General features: G+C 53.0%; 54 non-coding genes across 54 annotated transcripts; 21 read left to right on the top strand and 33 right to left on the bottom strand.

The window, feature by feature from the left end:
• Positions 1-132: 132 nt before the first annotated feature.
• On the top strand, positions 133-204 carry Trnam-cau. The gene has a single exon. It is a non-coding gene; the product is annotated as a tRNA-Met (tRNA).
• A 245-nt stretch (positions 205-449) lies between these two features.
• Trnad-guc lies at positions 450-521 on the bottom strand. Its single transcript has one exon. It is a non-coding gene; the product is annotated as a tRNA-Asp (tRNA).
• Positions 522-628: 107 nt separating this feature from the next.
• On the bottom strand, positions 629-700 carry Trnad-guc. Its single transcript has one exon. It is a non-coding gene; the product is annotated as a tRNA-Asp (tRNA).
• A 107-nt stretch (positions 701-807) lies between these two features.
• Trnai-uau lies at positions 808-899 on the bottom strand. The gene is given in 2 exon segments: positions 808-843; positions 862-899. It is a non-coding gene; the product is annotated as a tRNA-Ile (tRNA).
• Positions 900-1,277: 378 nt separating this feature from the next.
• On the top strand, positions 1,278-1,350 carry Trnar-acg. The gene has a single exon. It is a non-coding gene; the product is annotated as a tRNA-Arg (tRNA).
• Positions 1,351-1,637: 287 nt separating this feature from the next.
• Positions 1,638-1,709, top strand: Trnam-cau. The gene has a single exon. It is a non-coding gene; the product is annotated as a tRNA-Met (tRNA).
• Positions 1,710-1,954: 245 nt separating this feature from the next.
• Positions 1,955-2,026, bottom strand: Trnad-guc. The gene has a single exon. It is a non-coding gene; the product is annotated as a tRNA-Asp (tRNA).
• Positions 2,027-2,133: 107 nt separating this feature from the next.
• On the bottom strand, positions 2,134-2,205 carry Trnad-guc. Its single transcript has one exon. It is a non-coding gene; the product is annotated as a tRNA-Asp (tRNA).
• A 107-nt stretch (positions 2,206-2,312) lies between these two features.
• Positions 2,313-2,404, bottom strand: Trnai-uau. The gene is given in 2 exon segments: positions 2,313-2,348; positions 2,367-2,404. It is a non-coding gene; the product is annotated as a tRNA-Ile (tRNA).
• Positions 2,405-2,782: 378 nt separating this feature from the next.
• Positions 2,783-2,855, top strand: Trnar-acg. The gene has a single exon. It is a non-coding gene; the product is annotated as a tRNA-Arg (tRNA).
• A 287-nt stretch (positions 2,856-3,142) lies between these two features.
• Positions 3,143-3,214, top strand: Trnam-cau. Its single transcript has one exon. It is a non-coding gene; the product is annotated as a tRNA-Met (tRNA).
• A 245-nt stretch (positions 3,215-3,459) lies between these two features.
• Trnad-guc lies at positions 3,460-3,531 on the bottom strand. Its single transcript has one exon. It is a non-coding gene; the product is annotated as a tRNA-Asp (tRNA).
• A 107-nt stretch (positions 3,532-3,638) lies between these two features.
• On the bottom strand, positions 3,639-3,710 carry Trnad-guc. The gene has a single exon. It is a non-coding gene; the product is annotated as a tRNA-Asp (tRNA).
• A 107-nt stretch (positions 3,711-3,817) lies between these two features.
• On the bottom strand, positions 3,818-3,909 carry Trnai-uau. The gene is given in 2 exon segments: positions 3,818-3,853; positions 3,872-3,909. It is a non-coding gene; the product is annotated as a tRNA-Ile (tRNA).
• A 378-nt stretch (positions 3,910-4,287) lies between these two features.
• On the top strand, positions 4,288-4,360 carry Trnar-acg. The gene has a single exon. It is a non-coding gene; the product is annotated as a tRNA-Arg (tRNA).
• A 287-nt stretch (positions 4,361-4,647) lies between these two features.
• Trnam-cau lies at positions 4,648-4,719 on the top strand. The gene has a single exon. It is a non-coding gene; the product is annotated as a tRNA-Met (tRNA).
• Positions 4,720-4,964: 245 nt separating this feature from the next.
• Positions 4,965-5,036, bottom strand: Trnad-guc. The gene has a single exon. It is a non-coding gene; the product is annotated as a tRNA-Asp (tRNA).
• Positions 5,037-5,143: 107 nt separating this feature from the next.
• On the bottom strand, positions 5,144-5,215 carry Trnad-guc. Its single transcript has one exon. It is a non-coding gene; the product is annotated as a tRNA-Asp (tRNA).
• Positions 5,216-5,322: 107 nt separating this feature from the next.
• Positions 5,323-5,414, bottom strand: Trnai-uau. The gene is given in 2 exon segments: positions 5,323-5,358; positions 5,377-5,414. It is a non-coding gene; the product is annotated as a tRNA-Ile (tRNA).
• A 378-nt stretch (positions 5,415-5,792) lies between these two features.
• Positions 5,793-5,865, top strand: Trnar-acg. Its single transcript has one exon. It is a non-coding gene; the product is annotated as a tRNA-Arg (tRNA).
• A 287-nt stretch (positions 5,866-6,152) lies between these two features.
• Positions 6,153-6,224, top strand: Trnam-cau. The gene has a single exon. It is a non-coding gene; the product is annotated as a tRNA-Met (tRNA).
• Positions 6,225-6,469: 245 nt separating this feature from the next.
• Positions 6,470-6,541, bottom strand: Trnad-guc. Its single transcript has one exon. It is a non-coding gene; the product is annotated as a tRNA-Asp (tRNA).
• A 107-nt stretch (positions 6,542-6,648) lies between these two features.
• On the bottom strand, positions 6,649-6,720 carry Trnad-guc. Its single transcript has one exon. It is a non-coding gene; the product is annotated as a tRNA-Asp (tRNA).
• Positions 6,721-6,827: 107 nt separating this feature from the next.
• On the bottom strand, positions 6,828-6,919 carry Trnai-uau. Its single transcript is given in 2 exon segments — positions 6,828-6,863; positions 6,882-6,919. It is a non-coding gene; the product is annotated as a tRNA-Ile (tRNA).
• A 378-nt stretch (positions 6,920-7,297) lies between these two features.
• On the top strand, positions 7,298-7,370 carry Trnar-acg. The gene has a single exon. It is a non-coding gene; the product is annotated as a tRNA-Arg (tRNA).
• Positions 7,371-7,657: 287 nt separating this feature from the next.
• Trnam-cau lies at positions 7,658-7,729 on the top strand. The gene has a single exon. It is a non-coding gene; the product is annotated as a tRNA-Met (tRNA).
• A 245-nt stretch (positions 7,730-7,974) lies between these two features.
• Trnad-guc lies at positions 7,975-8,046 on the bottom strand. The gene has a single exon. It is a non-coding gene; the product is annotated as a tRNA-Asp (tRNA).
• A 107-nt stretch (positions 8,047-8,153) lies between these two features.
• Trnad-guc lies at positions 8,154-8,225 on the bottom strand. The gene has a single exon. It is a non-coding gene; the product is annotated as a tRNA-Asp (tRNA).
• Positions 8,226-8,332: 107 nt separating this feature from the next.
• On the bottom strand, positions 8,333-8,424 carry Trnai-uau. Its single transcript is given in 2 exon segments — positions 8,333-8,368; positions 8,387-8,424. It is a non-coding gene; the product is annotated as a tRNA-Ile (tRNA).
• A 378-nt stretch (positions 8,425-8,802) lies between these two features.
• Trnar-acg lies at positions 8,803-8,875 on the top strand. The gene has a single exon. It is a non-coding gene; the product is annotated as a tRNA-Arg (tRNA).
• A 287-nt stretch (positions 8,876-9,162) lies between these two features.
• On the top strand, positions 9,163-9,234 carry Trnam-cau. Its single transcript has one exon. It is a non-coding gene; the product is annotated as a tRNA-Met (tRNA).
• A 245-nt stretch (positions 9,235-9,479) lies between these two features.
• On the bottom strand, positions 9,480-9,551 carry Trnad-guc. Its single transcript has one exon. It is a non-coding gene; the product is annotated as a tRNA-Asp (tRNA).
• Positions 9,552-9,658: 107 nt separating this feature from the next.
• On the bottom strand, positions 9,659-9,730 carry Trnad-guc. The gene has a single exon. It is a non-coding gene; the product is annotated as a tRNA-Asp (tRNA).
• A 107-nt stretch (positions 9,731-9,837) lies between these two features.
• Trnai-uau lies at positions 9,838-9,929 on the bottom strand. Its single transcript is given in 2 exon segments — positions 9,838-9,873; positions 9,892-9,929. It is a non-coding gene; the product is annotated as a tRNA-Ile (tRNA).
• A 378-nt stretch (positions 9,930-10,307) lies between these two features.
• On the top strand, positions 10,308-10,380 carry Trnar-acg. The gene has a single exon. It is a non-coding gene; the product is annotated as a tRNA-Arg (tRNA).
• Positions 10,381-10,667: 287 nt separating this feature from the next.
• Positions 10,668-10,739, top strand: Trnam-cau. The gene has a single exon. It is a non-coding gene; the product is annotated as a tRNA-Met (tRNA).
• A 245-nt stretch (positions 10,740-10,984) lies between these two features.
• On the bottom strand, positions 10,985-11,056 carry Trnad-guc. Its single transcript has one exon. It is a non-coding gene; the product is annotated as a tRNA-Asp (tRNA).
• Positions 11,057-11,164: 108 nt separating this feature from the next.
• Trnad-guc lies at positions 11,165-11,236 on the bottom strand. Its single transcript has one exon. It is a non-coding gene; the product is annotated as a tRNA-Asp (tRNA).
• A 107-nt stretch (positions 11,237-11,343) lies between these two features.
• On the bottom strand, positions 11,344-11,435 carry Trnal-uaa. The gene is given in 2 exon segments: positions 11,344-11,379; positions 11,398-11,435. It is a non-coding gene; the product is annotated as a tRNA-Leu (tRNA).
• Positions 11,436-11,813: 378 nt separating this feature from the next.
• Positions 11,814-11,886, top strand: Trnar-acg. Its single transcript has one exon. It is a non-coding gene; the product is annotated as a tRNA-Arg (tRNA).
• A 287-nt stretch (positions 11,887-12,173) lies between these two features.
• Positions 12,174-12,245, top strand: Trnam-cau. Its single transcript has one exon. It is a non-coding gene; the product is annotated as a tRNA-Met (tRNA).
• A 245-nt stretch (positions 12,246-12,490) lies between these two features.
• Positions 12,491-12,561, bottom strand: Trnad-guc. The gene has a single exon. It is a non-coding gene; the product is annotated as a tRNA-Asp (tRNA).
• A 107-nt stretch (positions 12,562-12,668) lies between these two features.
• On the bottom strand, positions 12,669-12,741 carry Trnad-guc. The gene has a single exon. It is a non-coding gene; the product is annotated as a tRNA-Asp (tRNA).
• Positions 12,742-12,848: 107 nt separating this feature from the next.
• Trnai-uau lies at positions 12,849-12,940 on the bottom strand. Its single transcript is given in 2 exon segments — positions 12,849-12,884; positions 12,903-12,940. It is a non-coding gene; the product is annotated as a tRNA-Ile (tRNA).
• Positions 12,941-13,318: 378 nt separating this feature from the next.
• On the top strand, positions 13,319-13,391 carry Trnar-acg. Its single transcript has one exon. It is a non-coding gene; the product is annotated as a tRNA-Arg (tRNA).
• A 286-nt stretch (positions 13,392-13,677) lies between these two features.
• Trnam-cau lies at positions 13,678-13,749 on the top strand. The gene has a single exon. It is a non-coding gene; the product is annotated as a tRNA-Met (tRNA).
• Positions 13,750-13,995: 246 nt separating this feature from the next.
• On the bottom strand, positions 13,996-14,068 carry Trnad-guc. The gene has a single exon. It is a non-coding gene; the product is annotated as a tRNA-Asp (tRNA).
• Positions 14,069-14,175: 107 nt separating this feature from the next.
• Trnad-guc lies at positions 14,176-14,247 on the bottom strand. The gene has a single exon. It is a non-coding gene; the product is annotated as a tRNA-Asp (tRNA).
• A 107-nt stretch (positions 14,248-14,354) lies between these two features.
• Trnai-uau lies at positions 14,355-14,447 on the bottom strand. The gene is given in 2 exon segments: positions 14,355-14,390; positions 14,410-14,447. It is a non-coding gene; the product is annotated as a tRNA-Ile (tRNA).
• A 379-nt stretch (positions 14,448-14,826) lies between these two features.
• Positions 14,827-14,899, top strand: Trnar-acg. The gene has a single exon. It is a non-coding gene; the product is annotated as a tRNA-Arg (tRNA).
• Positions 14,900-15,187: 288 nt separating this feature from the next.
• On the top strand, positions 15,188-15,259 carry Trnam-cau. The gene has a single exon. It is a non-coding gene; the product is annotated as a tRNA-Met (tRNA).
• A 245-nt stretch (positions 15,260-15,504) lies between these two features.
• On the bottom strand, positions 15,505-15,577 carry Trnad-guc. The gene has a single exon. It is a non-coding gene; the product is annotated as a tRNA-Asp (tRNA).
• Positions 15,578-15,684: 107 nt separating this feature from the next.
• On the bottom strand, positions 15,685-15,756 carry Trnad-guc. Its single transcript has one exon. It is a non-coding gene; the product is annotated as a tRNA-Asp (tRNA).
• Positions 15,757-15,863: 107 nt separating this feature from the next.
• Trnai-uau lies at positions 15,864-15,955 on the bottom strand. The gene is given in 2 exon segments: positions 15,864-15,899; positions 15,918-15,955. It is a non-coding gene; the product is annotated as a tRNA-Ile (tRNA).
• Between the last annotated feature and the right edge of the window lie 236 nt (positions 15,956-16,191).

Genomic DNA, 16,191 nt, shown 5'->3' with positions numbered 1-16,191 from the left:
CAAAGTCGAGACAAGTCAAGCTGAGAGCTGTAGGAGATGATACGCAATTAAATACAGGCGTGTGAAAGCGACGCAGACAACACTTTCCAAGTGTCCCACGTCACGTGGCGAAGAGCCGGCGCTACCCCAGGCAGCAGAGTGGCGCAGTGGAAGCGTGCTGGGCCCATAACCCAGAGGTCCGTGGATCGAAACCACGCTCTGCTAAAATTATTTCTTTTGCGGACTGTGCCGAGCTCGATTATTACGCCCACAGCGTCGGCTGGGGTGCTTTGATACAGCGTTAACAGCATTCCCCGCAATTCTGAAATGTGAAGAATGCGAGAACCACTTCCTAAGTTGTAGCATTTTTTAAGATTTTGCGCCAACTACACTCCACGATCGCAAAGTTAATGCTCTTACGACCCACATACGCGCAACACTCGAACAGGGTTGTGAGATAAAAATCGCATCTCCCCGGCGGGGAATCGAACCCCGGTCTCCCGCGTGACAGGCGGGGATACTAACCACTATACTACCGAGGATGCGCTGTAGACAGGTGCCTGTGTGCGAGAGATATGGTGCTAGTAGCCGCAAACGACCTACACTAAGTTCAGCGAGTGATAGAGCAGCAATTAAAAATCGGATGTGCCTCCCCGGCGGGGAATCGAACCCCGGTCTCCCGCGTGACAGGCGGGGATACTAACCACTATACTACCGAGGAAGACGCAGCTAGCGTCTCGAATGCACAATTATGTTACTCAAATAGCTGATACATCTCAAACCTAGCCTCCTGTTGCTGTCAGAGACAGCTGCTAAGAAATAAAAGTATGCCCCAGGTGAGGCTCGAACTCACAACCCCGGCATTGCACACGGCTACTGCCTTATAAGTACCGTGCGCTAACCAATTGCGCCACTGGGGCTACAACAGAGTGCTTTCAGTTAGCGGTATTCACTTTGCTGCAAACCAGTGGTGGCCACAGAAACATACGATCGCCACCTGATGCCATACTGCGACTTTGGCACCTGACTACCAATGCTTCGTGCTATTCTTGTTTCATATGCTACGCTTACATGCACATCAACCGGCTCTCGTCGTCGAGAAAACGTGGGAAAACGCGCGCCTTGCCTTCTGCTACCTGTCGAACAGCGAGAGCAGATGCGTGGCAAGCTCTAAGCTCTGCAGGCGCACTGCGGCCACGCAGCTGCACGAAAGGTACCTTCCTTGGGAGCTTGCTCAGCCATGGAGAACACGTTTCTTAGCGAATTGCACTTGTCTCGTAGAAAGAAATGCTGCCACTGGCCCTGTGGCGCAACGGATAACGCGTCTGACTACGGATCAGAAGATTCCAGGTTCGAATCCTGGCAGGGTCGGCGTTTTGTTAGTTGCCGACGCGTAGCTGGGCAGTGGATTTCGTATGTCGCCGCACCGTGGAGTGCTTTGTTGCTCCTGTGCATCTCGCAGCTGCATGTCGAGTCGATCGTGGTAAATATCGCTGCCTGCAAGCGTCAGCGTAGCGTCAGTCGAGCAAAGTCGAGACAAGTCAAGCTGAGAGCTGTAGGAGATGATACGCAATTAAATACAGGCGTGTGAAAGCGACGCAGACAACACTTTCCAAGTGTCCCACGTCACGTGGCGAAGAGCCGGCGCTACCCCAGGCAGCAGAGTGGCGCAGTGGAAGCGTGCTGGGCCCATAACCCAGAGGTCCGTGGATCGAAACCACGCTCTGCTAAAATTATTTCTTTTGCGGACTGTGCCGAGCTCGATTATTACGCCCACAGCGTCGGCTGGGGTGCTTTGATACAGCGTTAACAGCATTCCCCGCAATTCTGAAATGTGAAGAATGCGAGAACCACTTCCTAAGTTGTAGCATTTTTTAAGATTTTGCGCCAACTACACTCCACGATCGCAAAGTTAATGCTCTTACGACCCACATACGCGCAACACTCGAACAGGGTTGTGAGATAAAAATCGCATCTCCCCGGCGGGGAATCGAACCCCGGTCTCCCGCGTGACAGGCGGGGATACTAACCACTATACTACCGAGGATGCGCTGTAGACAGGTGCCTGTGTGCGAGAGATATGGTGCTAGTAGCCGCAAACGACCTACACTAAGTTCAGCGAGTGATAGAGCAGCAATTAAAAATCGGATGTGCCTCCCCGGCGGGGAATCGAACCCCGGTCTCCCGCGTGACAGGCGGGGATACTAACCACTATACTACCGAGGAAGACGCAGCTAGCGTCTCGAATGCACAATTATGTTACTCAAATAGCTGATACATCTCAAACCTAGCCTCCTGTTGCTGTCAGAGACAGCTGCTAAGAAATAAAAGTATGCCCCAGGTGAGGCTCGAACTCACAACCCCGGCATTGCACACGGCTACTGCCTTATAAGTACCGTGCGCTAACCAATTGCGCCACTGGGGCTACAACAGAGTGCTTTCAGTTAGCGGTATTCACTTTGCTGCAAACCAGTGGTGGCCACAGAAACATACGATCGCCACCTGATGCCATACTGCGACTTTGGCACCTGACTACCAATGCTTCGTGCTATTCTTGTTTCATATGCTACGCTTACATGCACATCAACCGGCTCTCGTCGTCGAGAAAACGTGGGAAAACGCGCGCCTTGCCTTCTGCTACCTGTCGAACAGCGAGAGCAGATGCGTGGCAAGCTCTAAGCTCTGCAGGCGCACTGCGGCCACGCAGCTGCACGAAAGGTACCTTCCTTGGGAGCTTGCTCAGCCATGGAGAACACGTTTCTTAGCGAATTGCACTTGTCTCGTAGAAAGAAATGCTGCCACTGGCCCTGTGGCGCAACGGATAACGCGTCTGACTACGGATCAGAAGATTCCAGGTTCGAATCCTGGCAGGGTCGGCGTTTTGTTAGTTGCCGACGCGTAGCTGGGCAGTGGATTTCGTATGTCGCCGCACCGTGGAGTGCTTTGTTGCTCCTGTGCATCTCGCAGCTGCATGTCGAGTCGATCGTGGTAAATATCGCTGCCTGCAAGCGTCAGCGTAGCGTCAGTCGAGCAAAGTCGAGACAAGTCAAGCTGAGAGCTGTAGGAGATGATACGCAATTAAATACAGGCGTGTGAAAGCGACGCAGACAACACTTTCCAAGTGTCCCACGTCACGTGGCGAAGAGCCGGCGCTACCCCAGGCAGCAGAGTGGCGCAGTGGAAGCGTGCTGGGCCCATAACCCAGAGGTCCGTGGATCGAAACCACGCTCTGCTAAAATTATTTCTTTTGCGGACTGTGCCGAGCTCGATTATTACGCCCACAGCGTCGGCTGGGGTGCTTTGATACAGCGTTAACAGCATTCCCCGCAATTCTGAAATGTGAAGAATGCGAGAACCACTTCCTAAGTTGTAGCATTTTTTAAGATTTTGCGCCAACTACACTCCACGATCGCAAAGTTAATGCTCTTACGACCCACATACGCGCAACACTCGAACAGGGTTGTGAGATAAAAATCGCATCTCCCCGGCGGGGAATCGAACCCCGGTCTCCCGCGTGACAGGCGGGGATACTAACCACTATACTACCGAGGATGCGCTGTAGACAGGTGCCTGTGTACGAGAGATATGGTGCTAGTAGCCGCAAACGACCTACACTAAGTTCAGCGAGTGATAGAGCAGCAATTAAAAATCGGATGTGCCTCCCCGGCGGGGAATCGAACCCCGGTCTCCCGCGTGACAGGCGGGGATACTAACCACTATACTACCGAGGAAGACGCAGCTAGCGTCTCGAATGCACAATTATGTTACTCAAATAGCTGATACATCTCAAACCTAGCCTCCTGTTGCTGTCAGAGACAGCTGCTAAGAAATAAAAGTATGCCCCAGGTGAGGCTCGAACTCACAACCCCGGCATTGCACACGGCTACTGCCTTATAAGTACCGTGCGCTAACCAATTGCGCCACTGGGGCTACAACAGAGTGCTTTCAGTTAGCGGTATTCACTTTGCTGCAAACCAGTGGTGGCCACAGAAACATACGATCGCCACCTGATGCCATACTGCGACTTTGGCACCTGACTACCAATGCTTCGTGCTATTCTTGTTTCATATGCTACGCTTACATGCACATCAACCGGCTCTCGTCGTCGAGAAAACGTGGGAAAACGCGCGCCTTGCCTTCTGCTACCTGTCGAACAGCGAGAGCAGATGCGTGGCAAGCTCTAAGCTCTGCAGGCGCACTGCGGCCACGCAGCTGCACGAAAGGTACCTTCCTTGGGAGCTTGCTCAGCCATGGAGAACACGTTTCTTAGCGAATTGCACTTGTCTCGTAGAAAGAAATGCTGCCACTGGCCCTGTGGCGCAACGGATAACGCGTCTGACTACGGATCAGAAGATTCCAGGTTCGAATCCTGGCAGGGTCGGCGTTTTGTTAGTTGCCGACGCGTAGCTGGGCAGTGGATTTCGTATGTCGCCGCACCGTGGAGTGCTTTGTTGCTCCTGTGCATCTCGCAGCTGCATGTCGAGTCGATCGTGGTAAATATCGCTGCCTGCAAGCGTCAGCGTAGCGTCAGTCGAGCAAAGTCGAGACAAGTCAAGCTGAGAGCTGTAGGAGATGATACGCAATTAAATACAGGCGTGTGAAAGCGACGCAGACAACACTTTCCAAGTGTCCCACGTCACGTGGCGAAGAGCCGGCGCTACCCCAGGCAGCAGAGTGGCGCAGTGGAAGCGTGCTGGGCCCATAACCCAGAGGTCCGTGGATCGAAACCACGCTCTGCTAAAATTATTTCTTTTGCGGACTGTGCCGAGCTCGATTATTACGCCCACAGCGTCGGCTGGGGTGCTTTGATACAGCGTTAACAGCATTCCCCGCAATTCTGAAATGTGAAGAATGCGAGAACCACTTCCTAAGTTGTAGCATTTTTTAAGATTTTGCGCCAACTACACTCCACGATCGCAAAGTTAATGCTCTTACGACCCACATACGCGCAACACTCGAACAGGGTTGTGAGATAAAAATCGCATCTCCCCGGCGGGGAATCGAACCCCGGTCTCCCGCGTGACAGGCGGGGATACTAACCACTATACTACCGAGGATGCGCTGTAGACAGGTGCCTGTGTGCGAGAGATATGGTGCTAGTAGCCGCAAACGACCTACACTAAGTTCAGCGAGTGATAGAGCAGCAATTAAAAATCGGATGTGCCTCCCCGGCGGGGAATCGAACCCCGGTCTCCCGCGTGACAGGCGGGGATACTAACCACTATACTACCGAGGAAGACGCAGCTAGCGTCTCGAATGCACAATTATGTTACTCAAATAGCTGATACATCTCAAACCTAGCCTCCTGTTGCTGTCAGAGACAGCTGCTAAGAAATAAAAGTATGCCCCAGGTGAGGCTCGAACTCACAACCCCGGCATTGCACACGGCTACTGCCTTATAAGTACCGTGCGCTAACCAATTGCGCCACTGGGGCTACAACAGAGTGCTTTCAGTTAGCGGTATTCACTTTGCTGCAAACCAGTGGTGGCCACAGAAACATACGATCGCCACCTGATGCCATACTGCGACTTTGGCACCTGACTACCAATGCTTCGTGCTATTCTTGTTTCATATGCTACGCTTACATGCACATCAACCGGCTCTCGTCGTCGAGAAAACGTGGGAAAACGCGCGCCTTGCCTTCTGCTACCTGTCGAACAGCGAGAGCAGATGCGTGGCAAGCTCTAAGCTCTGCAGGCGCACTGCGGCCACGCAGCTGCACGAAAGGTACCTTCCTTGGGAGCTTGCTCAGCCATGGAGAACACGTTTCTTAGCGAATTGCACTTGTCTCGTAGAAAGAAATGCTGCCACTGGCCCTGTGGCGCAACGGATAACGCGTCTGACTACGGATCAGAAGATTCCAGGTTCGAATCCTGGCAGGGTCGGCGTTTTGTTAGTTGCCGACGCGTAGCTGGGCAGTGGATTTCGTATGTCGCCGCACCGTGGAGTGCTTTGTTGCTCCTGTGCATCTCGCAGCTGCATGTCGAGTCGATCGTGGTAAATATCGCTGCCTGCAAGCGTCAGCGTAGCGTCAGTCGAGCAAAGTCGAGACAAGTCAAGCTGAGAGCTGTAGGAGATGATACGCAATTAAATACAGGCGTGTGAAAGCGACGCAGACAACACTTTCCAAGTGTCCCACGTCACGTGGCGAAGAGCCGGCGCTACCCCAGGCAGCAGAGTGGCGCAGTGGAAGCGTGCTGGGCCCATAACCCAGAGGTCCGTGGATCGAAACCACGCTCTGCTAAAATTATTTCTTTTGCGGACTGTGCCGAGCTCGATTATTACGCCCACAGCGTCGGCTGGGGTGCTTTGATACAGCGTTAACAGCATTCCCCGCAATTCTGAAATGTGAAGAATGCGAGAACCACTTCCTAAGTTGTAGCATTTTTTAAGATTTTGCGCCAACTACACTCCACGATCGCAAAGTTAATGCTCTTACGACCCACATACGCGCAACACTCGAACAGGGTTGTGAGATAAAAATCGCATCTCCCCGGCGGGGAATCGAACCCCGGTCTCCCGCGTGACAGGCGGGGATACTAACCACTATACTACCGAGGATGCGCTGTAGACAGGTGCCTGTGTGCGAGAGATATGGTGCTAGTAGCCGCAAACGACCTACACTAAGTTCAGCGAGTGATAGAGCAGCAATTAAAAATCGGATGTGCCTCCCCGGCGGGGAATCGAACCCCGGTCTCCCGCGTGACAGGCGGGGATACTAACCACTATACTACCGAGGAAGACGCAGCTAGCGTCTCGAATGCACAATTATGTTACTCAAATAGCTGATACATCTCAAACCTAGCCTCCTGTTGCTGTCAGAGACAGCTGCTAAGAAATAAAAGTATGCCCCAGGTGAGGCTCGAACTCACAACCCCGGCATTGCACACGGCTACTGCCTTATAAGTACCGTGCGCTAACCAATTGCGCCACTGGGGCTACAACAGAGTGCTTTCAGTTAGCGGTATTCACTTTGCTGCAAACCAGTGGTGGCCACAGAAACATACGATCGCCACCTGATGCCATACTGCGACTTTGGCACCTGACTACCAATGCTTCGTGCTATTCTTGTTTCATATGCTACGCTTACATGCACATCAACCGGCTCTCGTCGTCGAGAAAACGTGGGAAAACGCGCGCCTTGCCTTCTGCTACCTGTCGAACAGCGAGAGCAGATGCGTGGCAAGCTCTAAGCTCTGCAGGCGCACTGCGGCCACGCAGCTGCACGAAAGGTACCTTCCTTGGGAGCTTGCTCAGCCATGGAGAACACGTTTCTTAGCGAATTGCACTTGTCTCGTAGAAAGAAATGCTGCCACTGGCCCTGTGGCGCAACGGATAACGCGTCTGACTACGGATCAGAAGATTCCAGGTTCGAATCCTGGCAGGGTCGGCGTTTTGTTAGTTGCCGACGCGTAGCTGGGCAGTGGATTTCGTATGTCGCCGCACCGTGGAGTGCTTTGTTGCTCCTGTGCATCTCGCAGCTGCATGTCGAGTCGATCGTGGTAAATATCGCTGCCTGCAAGCGTCAGCGTAGCGTCAGTCGAGCAAAGTCGAGACAAGTCAAGCTGAGAGCTGTAGGAGATGATACGCAATTAAATACAGGCGTGTGAAAGCGACGCAGACAACACTTTCCAAGTGTCCCACGTCACGTGGCGAAGAGCCGGCGCTACCCCAGGCAGCAGAGTGGCGCAGTGGAAGCGTGCTGGGCCCATAACCCAGAGGTCCGTGGATCGAAACCACGCTCTGCTAAAATTATTTCTTTTGCGGACTGTGCCGAGCTCGATTATTACGCCCACAGCGTCGGCTGGGGTGCTTTGATACAGCGTTAACAGCATTCCCCGCAATTCTGAAATGTGAAGAATGCGAGAACCACTTCCTAAGTTGTAGCATTTTTTAAGATTTTGCGCCAACTACACTCCACGATCGCAAAGTTAATGCTCTTACGACCCACATACGCGCAACACTCGAACAGGGTTGTGAGATAAAAATCGCATCTCCCCGGCGGGGAATCGAACCCCGGTCTCCCGCGTGACAGGCGGGGATACTAACCACTATACTACCGAGGATGCGCTGTAGACAGGTGCCTGTGTGCGAGAGATATGGTGCTAGTAGCCGCAAACGACCTACACTAAGTTCAGCGAGTGATAGAGCAGCAATTAAAAATCGGATGTGCCTCCCCGGCGGGGAATCGAACCCCGGTCTCCCGCGTGACAGGCGGGGATACTAACCACTATACTACCGAGGAAGACGCAGCTAGCGTCTCGAATGCACAATTATGTTACTCAAATAGCTGATACATCTCAAACCTAGCCTCCTGTTGCTGTCAGAGACAGCTGCTAAGAAATAAAAGTATGCCCCAGGTGAGGCTCGAACTCACAACCCCGGCATTGCACACGGCTACTGCCTTATAAGTACCGTGCGCTAACCAATTGCGCCACTGGGGCTACAACAGAGTGCTTTCAGTTAGCGGTATTCACTTTGCTGCAAACCAGTGGTGGCCACAGAAACATACGATCGCCACCTGATGCCATACTGCGACTTTGGCACCTGACTACCAATGCTTCGTGCTATTCTTGTTTCATATGCTACGCTTACATGCACATCAACCGGCTCTCGTCGTCGAGAAAACGTGGGAAAACGCGCGCCTTGCCTTCTGCTACCTGTCGAACAGCGAGAGCAGATGCGTGGCAAGCTCTAAGCTCTGCAGGCGCACTGCGGCCACGCAGCTGCACGAAAGGTACCTTCCTTGGGAGCTTGCTCAGCCATGGAGAACACGTTTCTTAGCGAATTGCACTTGTCTCGTAGAAAGAAATGCTGCCACTGGCCCTGTGGCGCAACGGATAACGCGTCTGACTACGGATCAGAAGATTCCAGGTTCGAATCCTGGCAGGGTCGGCGTTTTGTTAGTTGCCGACGCGTAGCTGGGCAGTGGATTTCGTATGTCGCCGCACCGTGGAGTGCTTTGTTGCTCCTGTGCATCTCGCAGCTGCATGTCGAGTCGATCGTGGTAAATATCGCTGCCTGCAAGCGTCAGCGTAGCGTCAGTCGAGCAAAGTCGAGACAAGTCAAGCTGAGAGCTGTAGGAGATGATACGCAATTAAATACAGGCGTGTGAAAGCGACGCAGACAACACTTTCCAAGTGTCCCACGTCACGTGGCGAAGAGCCGGCGCTACCCCAGGCAGCAGAGTGGCGCAGTGGAAGCGTGCTGGGCCCATAACCCAGAGGTCCGTGGATCGAAACCACGCTCTGCTAAAATTATTTCTTTTGCGGACTGTGCCGAGCTCGATTATTACGCCCACAGCGTCGGCTGGGGTGCTTTGATACAGCGTTAACAGCATTCCCCGCAATTCTGAAATGTGAAGAATGCGAGAACCACTTCCTAAGTTGTAGCATTTTTTAAGATTTTGCGCCAACTACACTCCACGATCGCAAAGTTAATGCTCTTACGACCCACATACGCGCAACACTCGAACAGGGTTGTGAGATAAAAATCGCATCTCCCCGGCGGGGAATCGAACCCCGGTCTCCCGCGTGACAGGCGGGGATACTAACCACTATACTACCGAGGATGCGCTGTAGACAGGTGCCTGTGTGCGAGAGATATGGTGCTAGTAGCCGCAAACGACCTACACTAAGTTCAGCGAGTGATAGAGCAGCAATTAAAAATCGGATGTGCCTCCCCGGCGGGGAATCGAACCCCGGTCTCCCGCGTGACAGGCGGGGATACTAACCACTATACTACCGAGGAAGACGCAGCTAGCGTCTCGAATGCACAATTATGTTACTCAAATAGCTGATACATCTCAAACCTAGCCTCCTGTTGCTGTCAGAGACAGCTGCTAAGAAATAAAAGTATGCCCCAGGTGAGGCTCGAACTCACAACCCCGGCATTGCTCACGGCTACTGCCTTATAAGTACCGTGCGCTAACCAATTGCGCCACTGGGGCTACAACAGAGTGCTTTCAGTTAGCGGTATTCACTTTGCTGCAAACCAGTGGTGGCCACAGAAACATACGATCGCCACCTGATGCCATACTGCGACTTTGGCACCTGACTACCAATGCTTCGTGCTATTCTTGTTTCATATGCTACGCTTACATGCACATCAACCGGCTCTCGTCGTCGAGAAAACGTGGGAAAACGCGCGCCTTGCCTTCTGCTACCTGTCGAACAGCGAGAGCAGATGCGTGGCAAGCTCTAAGCTCTGCAGGCGCACTGCGGCCACGCAGCTGCACGAAAGGTACCTTCCTTGGGAGCTTGCTCAGCCATGGAGAACACGTTTCTTAGCGAATTGCACTTGTCTCGTAGAAAGAAATGCTGCCACTGGCCCTGTGGCGCAACGGATAACGCGTCTGACTACGGATCAGAAGATTCCAGGTTCGAATCCTGGCAGGGTCGGCGTTTTGTTAGTTGCCGACGCGTAGCTGGGCAGTGGATTTCGTATGTCGCCGCACCGTGGAGTGCTTTGTTGCTCCTGTGCATCTCGCAGCTGCATGTCGAGTCGATCGTGGTAAATATCGCTGCCTGCAAGCGTCAGCGTAGCGTCAGTCGAGCAAAGTCGAGACAAGTCAAGCTGAGAGCTGTAGGAGATGATACGCAATTAAATACAGGCGTGTGAAAGCGACGCAGACAACACTTTCCAAGTGTCCCACGTCACGTGGCGAAGAGCCGGCGCTACCCCAGGCAGCAGAGTGGCGCAGTGGAAGCGTGCTGGGCCCATAACCCAGAGGTCCGTGGATCGAAACCACGCTCTGCTAAAATTATTTCTTTTGCGGACTGTGCCGAGCTCGATTATTACGCCCACAGCGTCGGCTGGGGTGCTTTGATACAGCGTTAACAGCATTCCCCGCAATTCTGAAATGTGAAGAATGCGAGAACCACTTCCTAAGTTGTAGCATTTTTTAAGATTTTGCGCCAACTACACTCCACGATCGCAAAGTTAATGCTCTTACGACCCACATACGCGCAACACTCGAACAGGGTTGTGAGATAAAAATCGCATCTCCCCGGCGGGGAATCGAACCCCGGTCTCCCGCGTGACAGGCGGGGATACTAACCACTATACTACCGAGGATGCGCTGTAGACAGGTGCCTGTGTGCGAGAGATATGGTGCTAGTAGCCGCAAACGACCTACACTAAGTTCCAGCGAGTGATAGAGCAGCAATTAAAAATCGGATGTGCCTCCCCGGCGGGGAATCGAACCCCGGTCTCCCGCGTGACAGGCGGGGATACTAACCACTATACTACCGAGGAAGACGCAGCTAGCGTCTCGAATGCACAATTATGTTACTCAAATAGCTGATACATCTCAAACCTAGCCTCCTGTTGCTGTCAGAGACAGCTGCTAAGAAATAAAAGTATGCCCCAGGTGAGGCTCGAACTCACAACCCCGGCATTGCACACGGCTACTGCCTTTTAAGTACCGTGCGCTAACCAATTGCGCCACTGGGGCTACAACAGAGTGCTTTCAGTTAGCGGTATTCACTTTGCTGCAAACCAGTGGTGGCCACAGAAACATACGATCGCCACCTGATGCCATACTGCGACTTTGGCACCTGACTACCAATGCTTCGTGCTATTCTTGTTTCATATGCTACGCTTACATGCACATCAACCGGCTCTCGTCGTCGAGAAAACGTGGGAAAACGCGCGCCTTGCCTTCTGCTACCTGTCGAACAGCGAGAGCAGATGCGTGGCAAGCTCTAAGCTCTGCAGGCGCACTGCGGCCACGCAGCTGCACGAAAGGTACCTTCCTTGGGAGCTTGCTCAGCCATGGAGAACACGTTTCTTAGCGAATTGCACTTGTCTCGTAGAAAGAAATGCTGCCACTGGCCCTGTGGCGCAACGGATAACGCGTCTGACTACGGATCAGAAGATTCCAGGTTCGAATCCTGGCAGGGTCGGCGTTTTGTTAGTTGCCGACGCGTAGCTGGGCAGTGGATTTCGTATGTCGCCGCACCGTGGAGTGCTTTGTTGCTCCTGTGCATCTCGCAGCTGCATGTCGAGTCGATCGTGGTAAATATCGCTGCCTGCAAGCGTCAGCGTAGCGTCAGTCGAGCAAAGTCGAGACAAGTCAAGCTGAGAGCTGTAGGAGATGATACGCAATTAAATACAGGCGTGTGAAAGCGACGCAGACAACACTTTCCAAGTGTCCCACGTCACGTGGCGAAGAGCCGGCGCTACCCCAGGCAGCAGAGTGGCGCAGTGGAAGCGTGCTGGGCCCATAACCCAGAGGTCCGTGGATCGAAACCACGCTCTGCTAAAATTATTTCTTTTGCGGACTGTGCCGAGCTCGATTATTACGCCCACAGCGTCGGCTGGGGTGCTTTGATACAGCGTTAACAGCATTCCCCGCAATTCTGAAATGTGAAGAATGCGAGAACCACTTCCTAAGTTGTAGCATTTTTTAAGATTTTGCGCCAACTACACTCCACGATCGCAAAGTTAATGCTCTTACGACCCACATACGCGCAACACTCGAACAGGGTTGTGAGATAAAAATCGCATCTCCCCGGCGGGGAATCGAACCCCGTCTCCCGCGTGACAGGCGGGGATACTAACCACTATACTACCGAGGATGCGCTGTAGACAGGTGCCTGTGTGCGAGAGATATGGTGCTAGTAGCCGCAAACGACCTACACTAAGTTCAGCGAGTGATAGAGCAGCAATTAAAAATCGGATGTGCCTCCCCGGCGGGGAATCGAACCCCGGTCTCCCGCGTGACAGGCGGGGGATACTAACCACTATACTACCGAGGAAGACGCAGCTAGCGTCTCGAATGCACAATTATGTTACTCAAATAGCTGATACATCTCAAACCTAGCCTCCTGTTGCTGTCAGAGACAGCTGCTAAGAAATAAAAGTATGCCCCAGGTGAGGCTCGAACTCACAACCCCGGCATTGCTCACGGCTACTGCCTTATAAGTACCGTGCGCTAACCAATTGCGCCACTGGGGCTACAACAGAGTGCTTTCAGTTAGCGGTATTCACTTTGCTGCAAACCAGTGGTGGCCACAGAAACATACGATCGCCACCTGATGCCATACTGCGACTTTGGCACCTGACTACCAATGCTTCGTGCTATTCTTGTTTCATATGCTACGCTTACATGCACATCAACCGTCTCTCGTCGTCGAGAAAACGTGGGAAAACGCGCGCCTTGCCTTCTGCTACCTGTCGAACAGCGAGAGCAGATGCGTGGCAAGCTCTAAGCTCTGCAGGCGCACTGCGGCCACGCAGCTGCACGAAAGGTACCTTCCTTGGGAGCTTGCTCAGCCATGGAGAACACGTTTCTTAGCGAATTGCACTTGTCTCGTAGAAAGAAATGCTGCCACTGGCCCTGTGGCGCAACGGATAACGCGTCTGACTACGGATCAGAAGATTCCAGGTTCGAATCCTGGCAGGGTCGGCGTTTTGTTAGTTGCCGACGCGTAGCTGGGCAGTGGATTTCGTATGTCGCCGCACCGTGGAGTGCTTTGTTGCTCCTGTGCATCTCGCAGCTGCATGTCGAGTCGATCGTGGTAAATATCGCTGCTGCAAGCGTCAGCGTAGCGTCAGTCGAGCAAAGTCGAGACAAGTCAAGCTGAGAGCTGTAGGAGATGATACGCAATTAAATACAGGCGTGTGAAAGCGACGCAGACAACACTTTCCAAGTGTCCCACGTCACGTGGCGAAGAGCCGGCGCTACCCCAGGCAGCAGAGTGGCGCAGTGGAAGCGTGCTGGGCCCATAACCCAGAGGTCCGTGGATCGAAACCACGCTCTGCTAAAATTATTTCTTTTGCGGACTGTGCCGAGCTCGATTATTACGCCCACAGCGTCGGCTGGGGTGCTTTGATACAGCGTTAACAGCATTCCCCCGCAATTCTGAAATGTGAAGAATGCGAGAACCACTTCCTAAGTTGTAGCATTTTTTAAGATTTTGCGCCAACTACACTCCACGATCGCAAAGTTAATGCTCTTACGACCCACATACGCGCAACACTCGAACAGGGTTGTGAGATAAAAATCGCATCTCCCCGGGCGGGGAATCGAACCCCGGTCTCCCGCGTGACAGGCGGGGATACTAACCACTATACTACCGAGGATGCGCTGTAGACAGGTGCCTGTGTGCGAGAGATATGGTGCTAGTAGCCGCAAACGACCTACACTAAGTTCAGCGAGTGATAGAGCAGCAATTAAAAATCGGATGTGCCTCCCCGGCGGGGAATCGAACCCCGGTCTCCCGCGTGACAGGCGGGGATACTAACCACTATACTACCGAGGAAGACGCAGCTAAGCGTCTCGAATGCACAATTATGTTACTCAAATAGCTGATACATCTCAAACCTAGCCTCCTGTTGCTGTCAGAGACAGCTGCTAAGAATAAAAGTATGCCCCAGGTGAGGCTCGAACTCACAACCCCGGCATTGCACACGGCTTACTGCCTTATAAGTACCGTGCGCTAACCAATTGCGCCACTGGGGCTACAACAGAGTGCTTTCAGTTAGCGGTATTCACTTTGCTGCAAACCAGTGGTGGCCACAGAAACATACGATCGCCACCTGATGCCATACTGCGACTTTGGCACCTGACTACCAATGCTTCGTGCTATTCTTGTTTCATATGCTACGCTTACATGCACATCAACCGGCTCTCGTCGTCGAGAAAACGTGGGAAAACGCGCGCCTTGCCTTCTGCTACCTGTCGAACAGCGAGAGCAGATGCGTGGCAAGCTCTAAGCTCTGCAGGCGCACTGCGGCCACGCAGCTGCACGAAAGGTACCTTCCTTGGGAGCTTGCTCAGCCATGGAGAACACGATTCTTAAGCGAATTGCACTTGTCTCGTAGAAAGAAATGCTGCCACTGGCCCTGTGGCGCAACGGATAACGCGTCTGACTACGGATCAGAAGATTCCAGGTTCGAATCCTGGCAGGGTCGGCGTTTTGTTAGTTGCCGACGCGTAGCTGGGCAGTGGATTTCGTATGTCGCCGCACCGTGGAGTGCTTTGTTGCTCCTGTGCATCTCGCAGCTGCATGTCGAGTCGATCGTGGTAAATATCGCTGCCTGCAAGCGTCAGCGTAGCGTCAGTCGAGCAAAGTCGAGACAAAGTCAAGCTGAGAGCTGTAGGAGATGATACGCAATTAAATACAGGCGTGTGAAAGCGACGCAGACAACACTTTCCAAGTGTCCCACGTCACGTGGCGAAGAGCCGGCGCTACCCCAGGCAGCAGAGTGGCGCAGTGGAAGCGTGCTGGGCCCATAACCCAGAGGTCCGTGGATCGAAACCACGCTCTGCTAAAATTATTTCTTTTGCGGACTGTGCCGAGCTCGATTATTACGCCCACAGCGTCGGCTGGGGTGCTTTGATACAGCGTTAACAGCATTCCCCGCAATTCTGAAATGTGAAGAATGCGAGAACCACTTCCTAAGTTGTAGCATTTTTTAAGATTTTGCGCCAACTACACTCCACGATCGCAAAGTTAATGCTCTTACGACCCACATACGCGCAACACTCGAACAGGGTTGTGAGATAAAAATCGCATCTCCCCGGGCGGGGAATCGAACCCCGGTCTCCCGCGTGACAGGCGGGGATACTAACCACTATACTACCGAGGATGCGCTGTAGACAGGTGCCTGTGTGCGAGAGATATGGTGCTAGTAGCCGCAAACGACCTACACTAAGTTCAGCGAGTGATAGAGCAGCAATTAAAAATCGGATGTGCCTCCCCGGCGGGGAATCGAACCCCGGTCTCCCGCGTGACAGGCGGGGATACTAACCACTATACTACCGAGGAAGACGCAGCTAGCGTCTCGAATGCACAATTATGTTACTCAAATAGCTGATACATCTCAAACCTAGCCTCCTGTTGCTGTCAGAGACAGCTGCTAAGAAATAAAAGTATGCCCCAGGTGAGGCTCGAACTCACAACCCCGGCATTGCACACGGCTACTGCCTTATAAGTACCGTGCGCTAACCAATTGCGCCACTGGGGCTACAACAGAGTGCTTTCAGTTAGCGGTATTCACTTTGCTGCAAACCAGTGGTGGCCACAGAAACATACGATCGCCACCTGATGCCATACTGCGACTTTGGCACCTGACTACCAATGCTTCGTGCTATTCTTGTTTCATATGCTACGCTTACATGCACATCAACCGGCTCTCGTCGTCGAGAAAACGTGGGAAAACGCGCGCCTTGCCTTATGCTACCTGTCGAACAGCGAGAGCAG

The sequence above is a fragment of the Schistocerca americana genome, unplaced genomic scaffold (assembly GCF_021461395.2).
Source record: "Schistocerca americana isolate TAMUIC-IGC-003095 unplaced genomic scaffold, iqSchAmer2.1 HiC_scaffold_282, whole genome shotgun sequence".
NCBI lineage: Eukaryota > Metazoa > Arthropoda > Insecta > Orthoptera > Acrididae > Schistocerca > Schistocerca americana.
The sequence above is the reverse complement of the archived record's forward strand: the minus strand, read 5'-3'. Positions and strand labels throughout refer to the sequence as shown.